Raw genomic sequence first — 14,412 nt, forward strand, 5'->3', positions numbered from 1 at the left:
AAGGTGCCAGCTAACAGGTGCCCTTGGACTGAGAACGCGGGCGGTGAGAGTATGTTCGAGGGCACATGGGCTCTCCAGTTCTGCCATGGAAGTGCAGATGCAGCCTCATCTTCCTGCTCTTGGAATCACAACCCTTGTCCCGTGGGGTGCCAGACATTTTGGTGATGGTCATTTTTCAGTGTTAGGAAGGTCACCTTGCTGGCTATGACAGGCCATGGAAATCAGTCCCTCTGACGGCAGTGAGAAGAGGCTGCAATTAGTCTGTTCACTGGACGAATAGCCAAGTGTCTGCGTGGGCCAGGCTCCAGGCTGTACCAGCTTTATAGGCATGCCCCAAAGCAGGCCCTGTTGCGAGAGCTTGGGCTCTTGAGGGTGAGGGCTCTGGGGTGGGAGTGACCAGGAATGCAAAGGTTAGTCCTGGAGACAGAGTTTGCGAGTCAGACATTTATAGGGGTTAGTAAAGAGGGGTGGAGAAGGAAATGGCAACCCACTCCAGTACTCTTGCGTGGAGAATCCCATGGACAGAGGAGCCTGGTGGGCTACTGTCCGTGGGGTCGCACAGAGTCTGACACGACTGAAGCAACTTAGCAGCAGCAGAGAGGGGAGGTAGATAGGGTCCCAGGAAGGGATATTCCCTATTCCCTTCTTTCTGTAAGATCTAGAGTGAGGGAGCAGCCGTAGTGTCAGGTGAGACAGGGGGGCCAAAAGTGGCCTGGCCTGCAGTGGGCCCCTGACTTAGATCTTTGGCAAGAAGTGTTGAGACAAGGCATGAGAGGAAGTGGCTTTAGAGATGGCAGAGGGCTGGTTTTCTTCCAAGAAAGGGCAAGGTTGAGATAGTTTCTCCAGGAAAAGAAGCTGGTGGGCAAAGGAGAGGAGAAAGGCGAGGTGAGCAAAGTGCCAAGGTAGCTGAGCATCAGGTCAAAGGAGTGGGAGGGGGGAACCAGAGCAGCAGGTGCTGGCCGTTGACTTGGGACGCAGACCGAGTGACCTCCCCATGCCCTGGGTGCAGGGCTGGGCCTGTGTGGGCACAGAGATGACGCCGCCCTGTCTCTGCTTCTCTGCTGCCCATGGCTGGGTCTTAAGGCAGGACCACAGAGTGATCCCTTTAGCCACGGCTGGCGTGCTCTGTGGGCCAGCAAGGTGTGCCTGTCCAGTTGAAGGGGTCCACGCTGGCCCAGAAGGCCATTCCAAACAGTGTTCTTCCATGAGAGGGCCTTGCTGGTTAAGCATGGAGCCTCCAAGCTGGCCTGCGGAAGGAACACCGTTTGTTGGAACGCCTAAGCCCAGCAGTGCCGTAGCTTGGTTAATGGGATGCAGGGCCGCTGTGGGTCAGTAGGTCTCAGCTGCCTCCCCTGTGACTCTGGAAGTCTCGGCCCTTCTGAGAGCCTCGGTTCCCTTTGCTGTCAAGTGTAATGGCAGTGAGGTGACTCAGGTCTGTGAGGGACGTGCAGATGCTCTGACCTTTCCTCTTTGGCCATGAATTCTGCTGTGTCTGCATTTCTGAAAGAGCCTTGTGCAGCGTTCCTTTTTGTCTGGGTATTTAGTAGGTGCTTATTAAATGCTTGAATGAATGAATGCATACCTTCCTCCAGGCCGGGGGCCCAAGCCTACCCAGTCAGAGCTGGTTTGGGTTTCCTTCTACACTTCTTCTCTGGTGGGGGTGAGGAGCATCTCATCCAGAGTCTGAAGGACCCCTCTGTGCACTACCCATGGCCCTGGCCCCAGACTCCCCCGGGACAGGCTCTGTGCTGCTACTGGGGTTCACACCTCCTGGCTGCGCTATTCATTCCCCAGTGCCACCCTTGAGCGAGGCTCTGGGTGTCGTAGGGCCTCGGTTTCCCCTCCATAACATGGGGCTGACGTCAGTCCTGCTGGCCTGGCGGGGCTGTTGGGAGAGTCTAAAGGGGTGGGAAAAAACTGGAGGACTTACAGGTGCTGTGTAAATTTAAGGACAGGGGAGGTGGGACAAGGAAAAAAAACAAATGATTTCCCTGGCTTTGACAAGGAAATTCCTTTGGACCCAAGTGCAGAGATACCCTCAGGCCGTCTCTTTGGTTGGCCTCTTTGTTTCTCTGTCCTCCCCATCCCCAGGAACAAGGCCATTAGAGGTTGCTGACCTGTCCCAGGCCCAGCCTCCACCCACACAGGTGGAATTTTCCACTTTTTTTTTTTTTTTCAAACATTAATCAAGGCCCCAGCCGGTCAACAGTGGATTCATTGTCTCTTGAAGAGCAAGATTCAAGCTGTTTCTAGCAGACGCTGGCTGCCTCCCAGGGCCCCAGCGGCCCACCCAAGCTGGATGGGCTGTACTGGGGGCACCTCCACCTACAGTATCGCCCCCCCCCCGTCCCCACCGCTGCCCATGTTCTCCTCCAGTTGGGGAGTTTTGCAGAGTCAGTGGTCATGCGTACTTTGAGGCAGGGACCCCGAGGCCCCCCTGAGTGTTGGCCCCCTGTCCCCAGCAGGGCTACAGAGCCACAAATGGCCTCTGTGCTCCAGTGAGGAGGGCTGGCCCAGGAAGGCTCACAGGGGGTTAAGTCCATGTTCATACTACTGTGAGCCCACAGCCTGTGTGTGCTTGCCTCGATCGTCACATGCTCTGTCACACTGGGGCATCGGGAAAAGTCCAGAGCGCACAGGAGGCCGGTGCTGCTATTCTGTCAAAGCCCCATCTGTACTTGGGTGACTGAGTCAGCCTGGGCCCGAGGTGGGGTTACTGGAGAAGTTGGTGGCGGGGAGCAGTGACGTGTGTGGGGCTCATACCACAGGGCTGGCCATGTATTTCTCCATCACTGATACTTTAATTACTCTGTTATTAGTAATATCACTGTCATTCATAGTCACAGCATCACTCTCCATACTGAAAGGGATGAGTGAGGATGCACGGAGGAGAGCAAGGAGGGACTGAGGCCATGGTATGAACTTGATAAAATTACCATGTGCTTTTGACTTTGCACCTGTAATTCTCTGAAGGGTGTTTTTGGGTCATTTCTTTTCCCTCTCATAACCAACCTAAGGAGTGGGGCAGCTCTGTTCCCATTTTATAGATGTGGAAACTGAGGCCCAGAATTGCTAAACCATGAGTGGTGACAGAGTTGAGACCACAAACCATGGATCTTGACCTCCAGCTCCTTTCACTCTTTTTTTTTAAGTAGTGAAACTTCAACATGAAACCTCAGTATATATGAAACGCATACAGATGACGATGTTGCATATTAGTGTGAGTTATCTTGTAAGTTCATATTTGTAATTTATGTGTGTGTCTTTGACTTAAATACTCACAGCCTAATGGTCAAGAGCTGTGTTTCATTCACTGGGAATTTTTAGGACTTCGAGCTCAGGAGGCAACATCTCAAGTGACCGTGAGAGAATTGCTCCAAGGAGGCCAGGCTGGAGTAGCCAGGTTATATGGAAGTTTTGCAACAAAGGGAAGGTAGTCTGAACATCAGAAGGTTATTGTTAAGTAAAGAAAACCAGATAACCCAGGTTAAGGAATTCAGCACTTTTCCATGTATGAGAGGATGTACGGTCTGAGCTCACTGAAATCATTCCTTTGATGTGCACCTCACTTATCTGAGGCTAGTATCCTGTGTATTTTTTTAAATTATTTTTATTTGGCTGCACTGGATCTTAGTTGTGACATGCAGGGGCTTCTCTTTAGTTGTAGCACATGAGTTTCTCATTGTGATGAAATTTAAAAACTATTTTAAGATAGCTTTCCCAAAAGCTCTTATCTCATTTACATTTACTATAAAGCTTCATCATATCAAGTTATTTTGCTTGCAGCAGATGCAATAACGTCTGTCTTATTTGACTTCTGTTAAACCTACATACAATAAAGTATTATACTTAATGATTCTAAATACATGCCTATAATAATTAGATCAACAAACAAACTTTAATACCAGGTAGCATCTTAATATTCAATATTTCTCAGTTCACATGAACCTGAAAGTAATTTTGGCCTATTTCTCTTTATTTAATTTGTAAGTACTTTCTTTGAAATTAAATAGAGCTCTTTATAAATTCAATGTTGATGATACTATACTTTGCAGAGGTAGAGCTATCTCATAGGTGCATTATGTACATAGGCATTCAGTTCAATTCAGTTCAGTCGCTCAGTCGTGTCCAACTGTTTGAGACCCCATGAATCGCAGCACGCCAGGCCTCCCTGTCCATCACCAACTCCTGGAGTTCACTCAGACTCACGTCCATCGAGTCGGTGATGCCATCCAGCCATCTCATTCTCTGTCATCCCCTTCTCCTCCTGCCCCCAATCCCTCCCAGCATCAGAGTCTTTTCCAGTGAGTCAACTCTTCGCATGAGGTGGCCAAAGTATTGGAGTTTCAGCTTTAGCATCAGTCCTTCCAATGAATACCCAGGACTGATCTCCTTCAGAATGGACTGGTTGGATCTCCTTGCAGTCCAAGGGACTCTCAAGAGTCTTCTCCAACACCACATTCAAAAGCATCAATTCTTTGGCGCTCAGCTTTCTTCACAGTCCAACTCTCACATCCATACATGACCACTGGAAAAACCACAGCCTTGACTAGATGGACATTTGTTGGCAAAGTAATATCTCTGCTTTTCAATATGCTATCTAGGTTGGTCATAACTTTCCTTCCAAGGAGTAAGCGTCTTTTAATTTCATGGCTGCAATGGAAATTGGTTTTCTTTAGAATGTTTAATATTTCCTGAGGGGCAAATTTATATACCTTGTCTTAAAATACCATATAGTATTTCCCAGTAAAGCATGCCTGTCCTACAACATACTTAAACAAAAAGATGATAATCATCTTATATAAAGCCCATTTAAATATACCACTTTGACACACTTTCATCTCAATTTTATCAACTTTTATACCTTTACTTTTTGTTAGTGTCCAGTCAACAAGCTTTCATGTTATAGGAGGACTTTTAGTTTTTGTCTTTTTATTCAGTGTTTCCTGCCCATTTATCTGTTTTTATATAAAAGGCTCTGGGATCCCCAGAGAGAGGTTGAGTAGTGGAACTCAGGCTCTTTGGCCTATCTGTTGCCCCAAATAATTGCTGGTCTGGTACTCAATGTAAATTTTTCTAGCTCCTTAAATATTTATTTTAACACTGGGGGTGAATAGATCAGACTTGTTTGGCTTTTACTGTTGGGAACTAGTGGGGGTGCCCTTTGACCCATTTAACTTTAGGTAGTGTAGTATAAAACCTTGTGTTTTAACCACATAAATGTCCATTTTATTTATCATACTCTAAATAACCATCTAAAGATTTCTTTATTCATTTGAGATAATTCCTTTAAAAATGTTTACCTTTTTGGAAATACTATCTAGATTTTCCTTATAGGATTTTCCCCATAAACCCTAATTACTGTAGTGCTTTTGTTATCATCTGTAAGACCCACTGAGGGGAAGCAAAGACCACAAATGAAGCTTCCCAAACCAGTTTTTTGCACTTGTTTTAAACTACAGTTCTTAGGTTAATTATTAGATATATTTTTTCCACCTTAGTTTTGATTTTGTTTTTATAGGTACCAATAAAACAGCTTTATAATGAGAGTGCTATAGCTTCAGCAGTTTGTTTCTTCAGTTTTAAAGGAATCCATCATTTGACCATTAATAAAACATATATTAATAGTGATTCAAACCACTGCAGTGCAAGAGGCTTCCTCATAAGAGAGTGGGGGAGGATATAACCTAAGCAACAAAGAGTTTGCTCTCGAAAATAGCATGGCAGAGGTCAAGTTTGCAAAACAAGTACGTGCACACACACACATACACAGAGTGTCCTAGGGAGATCATGTAGAAGTTTTATATCTCAAAGACTCAGGAAGAGAAATGGAAGCTTTCCCCTAGAAGGACTTTGTTTAACATCAAAATTCTGAAAAGGTATTTTTGTCAAGCCAGCTTTTTAACCTTAATTTAACTGCACATGCAGTAAGAGAGGCCCCTCATTTTTAGGACAAGATTTCCTTTAGTTCCCAATTGAGCAGGCACTTGTAAGTTTTGAACGCACATTCACCTGACTGGGGTATTAGCTGGAGGCTGGCAGTCTGCCGTCCCTTTTATTTATTTGTGCCTGTGCTGGGTCTTCATCGCGGTGCGGGCTCTCTCTGGCTGTGGTGAGCAGGGGCCCCTCTCTCGATGCAGAGTGCGGACTTCTCGTTGCGGTGCCCCCTGTGTTTGCGGAGCACAGGCTCTAGGGCCCTCGAGCTTCAGCGCTGGTGGCTCCCAAGCTCTGGAACACGGGCTCAGCAGTGGTGGTGTGTGGGCTCACGGCTCCGCAGCGTGGCGGGTCTTCCCAGATCAGGGATCAAAGCCGTGTCTCCTGCACTGGCAGGTGGATTCTGAGCCACCAGGCAAGTCCTCCTTTTTCTTTTATTTTGTAACCTTTATTTCCCATTCTGAAGTTGGTTTGCTGAAATAAAATTACTAGTGATGATTCCGTGTGATGCGTCAGTGTGCTGCTTGAGAGCCTAACTCCTCTAGGTTTGGTGTCAGATTTTGTTTCGGCTCCCTCTTAGGTGTCTTAGGTCCTCCTAGTGGCACGTAAGACCACCATGGTGTTCAGCTCTCAGCATGATCAGTTTTTCTTCGAGTCCCTGGTTGCGCAGGTTCTTAGTGAAATGAGTGGGTCTCCCTGTAGGGACAGCTGCACAGAATGGGGTCTGGCCACCACCACCCCTGCAAATTTCTCAGTCACCTCAGAAAGCTGTTGCCAGCCAGGAGGAAAGAGTCCCTTCTTTGGAGCTCTGAAGCACTCATAAATTTTAGTGTGTTTTTTTTTTTTTTAATTTCGACAGTCTCTATTAAGGTCACTGATTCAAGGAAAACCAACAAGCCGGTCTTCCCCCTAATGACTCAGGTGGGAGTGAAACCTTACACACTGTTTAACTGAGCAGTCTTCCCAGCCTTTAAGCTGAGAATAACCACTCACTATCTAAACTGAGTCTGCCAGTGCCTTTTACACTGAGCAAAATCTTCCCAGTACTTCAACTGAGGATAACCCAGGTACCTCTTCTGGAAGCTAAGTTTCAAAGATAACTTATTCCCCCAATATATGAAACTTAACGATCATCAACCAATAATGGGAGATCCTAGAACTAGGAGAGACTCGCCCAGATTTGTCTGGACTCCTCAAAGAGGTGGATGGGCATAAGTCGCCTCTGCTGCTACCAAGGCCCCGGATCCTTGTAGAGCTCAGGTGAAGGAGAGGAATCTGCTCTGGTCCCTTCATCAGTCTCCATAACTGTAAATAAAAAATATTCACAAGCTTAAAGTTGAGAGTTGTTTGATTTGGCGGGAATTTTTAGGACTTTGTGTCAAGAAGGCAGCATCTCAAGTAAACCTGAGAGAGCTGCTCTGAGGAGGTGTGGGGAGGAGCCAGGTTATATACGAGTTTTGCAACAAAGGGCAGGTAGTCTGAACATCAAAAGACTATTGTGAGTTAAAGAAAACCAGATATCTCAAGCTAAGAGGTTTAGCACTTTTCTATGCATGGGAAGATACATGAGCCTGCCCTAGCTGAAGCCATTCCTTTGCTATGCCCCTCCGCGCTCAGGGGCCAGTATCCTGAGTTTCTTCAGGGCTCACTGTCCAGAGTGGCTGCAGTGTGATGCCTGCTATACGGCAGGTGTTCCTTCCTTCCTGAGTTCCCTCCGGGCTCAGCAGCTCACCATTGGTGGTGGCTGCAATTGCTGATGACTGTGACATCCTTCATTTACTGATACGGCAGGAAATATTCCATTTCTTATTTGCATGTCATAGAACAGCAATGCTGTTTTCTGTGAAACCAGGAAACCCCATGAAACCTGTGAAACTCTTGAAACCAGGACCCGTGGGTGCAGGTTAGTGTCATTCAGCAGCCCTGCTGCCTGATTGCTTTCTGTGCTTCCGTTCAGCGAGAGAGCTGTTTGTAGTTGACACGAGGAAAACAGTGGACGTTTTTGAAGCAGTTTACCTGGCATTCTTTAGGGCTCTCTGCAGCTAAGGCCCTCCAGCGGCTTGAAAGGGGCGCAGCAATGGACATGTGTGGGAAAGTTGGCTGACTCATCTCTCACCGTTGGTTTACAGATGAAGGTGGCTGGCTACCTACCCCTGGGGCTGCTCCGGGGTGTGAGTTGGCGCCCCTGCCATGCTGTGGCTGGGATGGCACCTTGAGAGGGGCGTGCTCCGCACCTCCTGGGCCTTGTGGTCGTGCGTGGAGAGTGGCTCCAAGCCTGTGGTAGTGCCTGAGTGAAAGTGGGATGAAGATCAAGCAGGCCTGGCAGCTGCCGCTGTCTGCCCTCTGCTCAGCCCCGTGTTTGCAGCAGATGCCAGAATTGGCACTGCCAGCAGTGGAAAGGCGCACTTTGTCCTGGGGCCTTGGGCAGGCCACCTCAGCAGACGGGCCTGGGCCCCCAGGGGGTTGATGTCCAGTCCATAGTAGTGTGTCTTCAACTCCCTCTGAAGGACCACACTTGTTTGGTTTTTAAATTTTAATCTTGCACGAAATGATTTTTTTAAATGTAATTAAAGTTGTTATGACAAAAACAAAAATACCTCGCGTTTAAGCCCATTATCTTATTAGGAAATGCAAGAGACGTCAAGTACCTGTGTCAGATTGCTGGGAACATTTCTAAAACTGCCTTTTGATTCAATGCTTATCTTTCACAGACAATCAAAAATAACATGTGGACTGGCCCTGCCCACCCCCACCCCCCACCTGGAGCCTGAACCCTTCACATCTGGGTGTGAGGTGGGTGTTTCTTAATTGAGATTTTAAAAACTGATTGAAAATGTGTTTGAAGGAGGAAGCAGATAGCAAACCTTTCTGGAATGCCCCGACTTCTGTGGAAGAGGGTGGAATCCCTGAGCCAAGACCAGGCTCCCAGCCTCAGCGTTTCTCCCACTCTGCCTTCTTTCTTTTACTCCGTTAGCAGGGAGATTTGAGACTTAAAACAGACAGCAAAAACAATAGCCCTTTTTGTTATGGAAGATTTGGAACACGTACAGAATTAGCCAGAAGAGAGTATTGAACCTCACATACCATCCCCTCGTGGGTGATCCTGTTTCGTTTGCCCCCCAAATCCCTGGGTTATAAACAAAATCCCAGATACTATTTATTTTTTTCTGTTGGTATTTCAGTAGGTTCTGAAAGAGTCATTGTAAGCAACATAACCACGAGACCAGTGTCACATCTGACAAACAGTGACCTCTAAATACCCTCCAATATCTAGTCAGCGTTCAAATTCCCAGGACCCGAATGAAAGCCATAGGTCATTCTCTTTCAATGTTTGGGTTTCCCTCAGTCTCTCTCTACCTTGTTTGTTTTTCACTTGAACTTGTGGAAGAAACGTCTCTTGGCCAGCATTCCGTGCTTGAGGTCCCTCATGTCCTTGCACACCTTCCTCTGACATTTGAATTTCCTCTGAAGCGGTGGGTGGATTTAGAAGTGTGAGTAGACTCAGGCCTGGGAGTTTTTGGTGAGGATATTTCATTGTGTCACCCCTGTCTCCACTTGAGGGAAAAATCATTTGATTTTTCAGTTGCATCCTGGTGGTAGGGATACTGCTAGGATGCCAGCGGGACTTGGTGGGGACTGACCCACGGATAGGCCAAGGTGGGCAGATTCCTTAGTGCCGATCCCACCCCTTACAAGAGCTGTCTCTGTCCCTCTGTGCCTCAGTTTCCATGTCTGCCTCCTCTTGTGAAGTGAACACTGTGTTTTTACACATTAGTCAATAACACGTGGACTTCCCAGGTGGCACAGTGGTAGAGTAACCGCTGGCAATGCAAAGACATGGGTTCCATCCCTGGGTCGGGAAGATCCTCTGGAGAAGGAAATGGCAACACACTTCAGTATTCGTGCCTGGAAAATTCTGTGGACAGAGGAGCTGGTCAGGCTACAGTCCATGGGGTTGTAATCAGTCAGACACAACTGAGTAGCTGAACACACACACGCGCGCGCGTGCGCGCATTTATAGAGTGTTTTAGTTTTCTGAATGGTGAGCTTTAAGCCAACTTTTTCACTCTCTTCTTTCACTTTCATCAAGATGCTTTTAGTTGCTCTTCACTTTCTGGCATAAGGGTGGTGTCATCTGCATATCTGAGGTTATTGATATTTCTCCTGGCAATCTTGATTCCAGCTTGTGCTTCTTCCAGCCCAGCGTTTCTCATGATGTACTCTGCGTAGAAGTTAAATAAGCAGGGTGACAATGTACAGCCTTGACATACTCCCTTTCCTATTTGGAACCAGTCTGTTGTTCCATGTCCAGTTCTAACTGTTGCTTCCTGACCTGCATATAGATTTCTCAAGAGGCAGGTTAGGTGGTCTGGTATTCCCATCTCTTTCAGAATTGTCCACAGTTTATTGTGATCCACACAGTCAAAGGCTTTGGCATAGTCAATAAAGCAGAAATAGGGGTTTTTCTGGAGCTCTCTTGCTTTTTCGATGATTCAACATGTTGGCAATTTGATCTCTGGTTCCTCTGCCTTTCTAAAACCAGCTTGAACATCTGGAAGCTCATGATAGATGGGGAAACAGTTGAAACAATGTCAGACTTTATTTTTTTTGGCTCTAAAATCGCTGCAGATGGTGATTGCAGCCATGAATTTAAAAGACGCTTACTCCTCGGAAGGAAAGTTGTGACCAACCTAAATAGTATATTAAAAAGCAGAGATATAACTTTGCTAGCAAAGGTCCGTCTAGTCAAGGCTATGGTTTTTCCAGTAGTCATGTATGGATGTAAGAGTTGGACTGTGAAGAAAGCTGAGCGCCGAAGAATTGATGCTGTTGGAGAGGACTCTTGAGACTCCCTTGGACTGCAAGGAGGTCCAAGCAGTCCATTCTAAAGGAAATCAGTTCTGGGTGTTCATTGGAAGGACTGATGCTAAAGCTGAAACTCCAATACTTTGGCCACCTCTTGTGAAGAGTTGACTCATTGGAAAAGACTCTGATGCTGGGAGGGATTGGGGGCAGGAGGAGAAGGGGACGACAGAAGATGAGATGGCTGGATGGCATCACCGACTCGATGGACGTGAGTCTGAGTGAACTCCGGGAGTTGGTGATGGACAGGGAGGCCTGGTGTGCTGTGATTCATGGGGTCGCAAAGAGTCGGACACGAGTGAGCAACTGAACTGAACTGAATTGAGTGTCTGCTCTGTGCCTGGCTCTGGGAGCTATGAGCTCCATCTCCCGCTGATTGTGAATAAACAAACATGGTCATGGCTCTGGACAGGCTCTGCAATAGAAATCTTGGTAGACCACGGTCACTCTGCCACTGAGCCTGGCCCAAAGGGGAACTGCAGTGCCCCCAAGAGGGAAGAACAGTCTCTCTTCCTGATGTTATGCCTTTACTATGTAAGCAGCGCAATGCCAGGGTCTTCTGTCCCTGCAGCCCACCTCTGGTTTTGGCTCAGACTTACCCAGACCCACCGCAGTGCGTCCCTCCATATCCTCACTTTCACGTGGGCCTTCTCTGCTGCAGGAACCCACTCACCCAGGCGTAGGGCAGCCCCGAGTGCAGGGGCGTTTATGTCTGGAGGGGCTCCTTTGTTTCTCAGCAGCCAGCTCCAGAGGCTTCGTCCCTGATCCCCAGCGGGTCAGGGAGGGTCCCCGTGGGAATTGAGTCCCCAGCAGCGACCACAGTATTGCAGCTGCCTCCAAAGTGCATCTGTGGGAGCACACCAGCAGTACAGATTTGATCCACAGACACGCTTGCGAGGGAAGGAGGAGATGGCGGGCAACCCCAGGAGCTGCCCCTGGGTGGTAAGGTTTCCCGTCTTATACTGCTGTTGGTTAGACCACCACCATAGGGATGTGAGAAAGCAGGGAGGTCACCGTGGGAGTCAGGAACTGTGAACGGAGGGCAGATGCCTGGAATGCACGGTGCGAGGTCTCACTGCAGAGGTGAGGAGGGAGGAGCTGCAAACATCAGAGGCCCCGCAGAGGCCAGTGCCCACGTCAGCAACCAGAAACCCTCCGGCCTGGGTCACACAGCAGTCCCGGCAGAGCTGGGGACGAAAGCCTGGCCTTCGCTTGGTGTCAGACTCGGGGCTCCCTACTGGGGCTCTCTTGGCAGCCTGAGCAGCCTCTGCCGTGTCCTGTGGCCCGCCCTCAGCCCCAGGAGGACCCAGGCCCCCAGAGTCGTCCCCGAGGCAGTGAATGGTTAGCTGTTTCAAGAGAAGAGGGGAAAGTTTCTGAGTCATTTGTTTATTTGGCACTAGGATGTGGGAGATGAGAGTTTTAGGAAGAGAATCCTAAAAAAAATAAATCTTTTTAATTAAAAGATAAAGTATTTATAAAGATAAACGTGGAGTATTTCCTGCTGTGCTGTGCTTTTGTGACCGCATGGACTGTAGCCTGCCAGGCTCCTCTGTCCGTGAGGTTTTCCAGGCAAAAATATCAGAGTGGGTTGCCATTTCCTGCTTCAGGTGATCTTCTGACCCCGGCATTGAAGTCACGTCTCTTGCATCTCCTACATTGGCAGGCAGATTCTTTGCCACTGTGCCACCTGGGAAGCCCCAACATGAAAGTATACTGATGGTGAATTTTTATTTGTATAAAAATTATATATGTATAATTGCATACCCAGGTGATCATCACCAGGTCAGGATCCATAACGTTCCCTGTGCCCTTTCTTTTTTATTTAGGATCTTAGTTCCCCAGGGATCAAACCCGCACCTCCTGCAGTGGAAGCACAGAATCTTAACCACTGGACTGCCAGGGAAGGCCCACCTGGTCCCCTGTCTAAGTGGTCCCTCTCTCTGCCCCGGTACAGATGTATGAATTGAGCGCCCATATCTCAGGAGGCCAAGGTGTGGGAGCTGTAGGCTGCATGCTGGCCCAGACCCGTCACATCTCTGCTCCGCCTTACAGAGGGCCAGGCTCTGCATTGGGACTGAGGCCACAGAGCCTTCGGCCGGGGCGGTGGGTTTTCAACAGCTCATTTCATTTTTAGAGTGGAGGTCTCCGTACGTGGTATAAGGAGAAGCCCTATGATGTACGTGGCCAGTGGCCAAGGGGGGCTTCTCAGAGGGAGCATTGGCTGAGCAGGGCCTGAGGGAAGGTAAGCAGTGACCCAGGTGTGATGCAGTGCGGACCCATTACCTGGAAAGGGGAACATGTGCAAAGACCCTGCGTGGGACGGAGGGAAGGTGGTCCCGACGCCTGGAGCCCAGAGCGTGAGGCTCATGGTTGGGTGAGACGTGACAGCTGGGACAGAGGCAGGAGGCAGGGCTGGAGAGGGGCCCTGGGGCTGTGAGGATGCTGGTGGAGTCATCTTGGGAGGACAGATGACCTGGGCTGGGGGTGGGCAGTGAGGTGCCTGTGGTAGGAGGAGACAGCTACCCAGGGTTCTTGACCAGACCATTGCTCCCTGATGAGACCCTTCCCACCTCGGCCCTTTGCACCTCTGCCTCAAACTTACCTCCCACCAAGGGCTGGCCCATTAGGTGGCCATGCCATCAAGAAGCTGTGCCAGACTGCAGGAAAGCAGCTGGACTTCACCATTTCTCTTGGCCTCCAGAGCCCTGGAAGGCACGTGGTGCCTTGTTCCCATTCCATGTACTGATGGTGACTTTTTATAATGCCCAGGATGCGGCTTTGTTGGTCAGGCCCGTGCTGGCCGGGTCTCCCCTCTCAGGCTTGTTTCCCTTTCTGTGATGTCGGACCAATGGTGATGACGGTGACAGCCGTGAAGCCCGCTCACCCAGTGTCTTTGGGGGGGTTCACAGTGTGATAAACCCATGTGAAGTGCTCACGATGGGTGGCTGCCCCTTTTATTATTGCTGTGCTTATAACGGATTCTGTGGCTTAGTGGAGCTCTGTGAACAGACAGTGGCAAGCTATAGGACGGTAATCATTAGAGCCACCCAAAGCCCAGCCTAGAAGGTTGAGAACCTCATTACAGGTCTTGTAGGAGAGTGGAGAGTGGGTCAAAGCCAGGACTGGAAGGCCAGGTCGCAGGCAGGTGGCCGGCTCTGAATCCTGCATTGGAGAACTGCCCCCGCCCCCTACCCCGGAAACCCCCAGAAAGGGGAGGATGCTGGTGCCTCCACCACACTTTTTACAGTTCTCCCTTGAGGTTGTTGTCTCCACTCTGGCCCATGGGCTCAGAGAGAATGTGAAGGCCAAGTACCTCTGAGGCACTCTGCCAGCTTTGGGGAACCAAGGGGCTTAGTGCCCAGGTTAGCTTACGCTGTGTCTGTCGTGATAGGATTACACGGTCGGTATGTAAAGAGTTAACAGGGTGCTTTCTCATGACTGGGCCCGTTTTCCTGCTCTGTCCCCCAGCAGCGGACAGTCCGGCTTTCATCATCGTTTGCCATCTGAGACAATCCGGGATAGACCTCTTAGGTTTGTTTTTTCACAGTCATGCACAGTTCTCTTTTGGTTGAATTCTTAGAAGTGGGACTGCTGACACAGAGGGCTGCCCCTGTA

General features: G+C 49.0%; 1 protein-coding gene across 2 annotated transcripts in view; it reads left to right on the forward strand.

Annotated features, from left to right (window-relative positions):
* Window positions 1–14,412, forward strand: part of CHDH (choline dehydrogenase) — an 89,193-nt gene that overhangs the window by 1,438 nt on the left and 73,343 nt on the right. Inside the window, exon 2 of one of the 2 annotated variants that reach the window (XM_069561592.1) lies at window positions 8,646–8,727. The exons of the other annotated variant lie outside the window; for it this stretch is intronic. The gene's annotated coding sequence lies outside the window, so the exon portion shown is untranslated. The remainder of the gene's footprint in view (window positions 1–8,645; window positions 8,728–14,412) is intronic. 2 annotated transcript variants of the gene reach the window in all.

The sequence above is a fragment of the Ovis canadensis genome, chromosome 19 (assembly GCF_042477335.2).
Source record: "Ovis canadensis isolate MfBH-ARS-UI-01 breed Bighorn chromosome 19, ARS-UI_OviCan_v2, whole genome shotgun sequence".
NCBI lineage: Eukaryota > Metazoa > Chordata > Mammalia > Artiodactyla > Bovidae > Ovis > Ovis canadensis.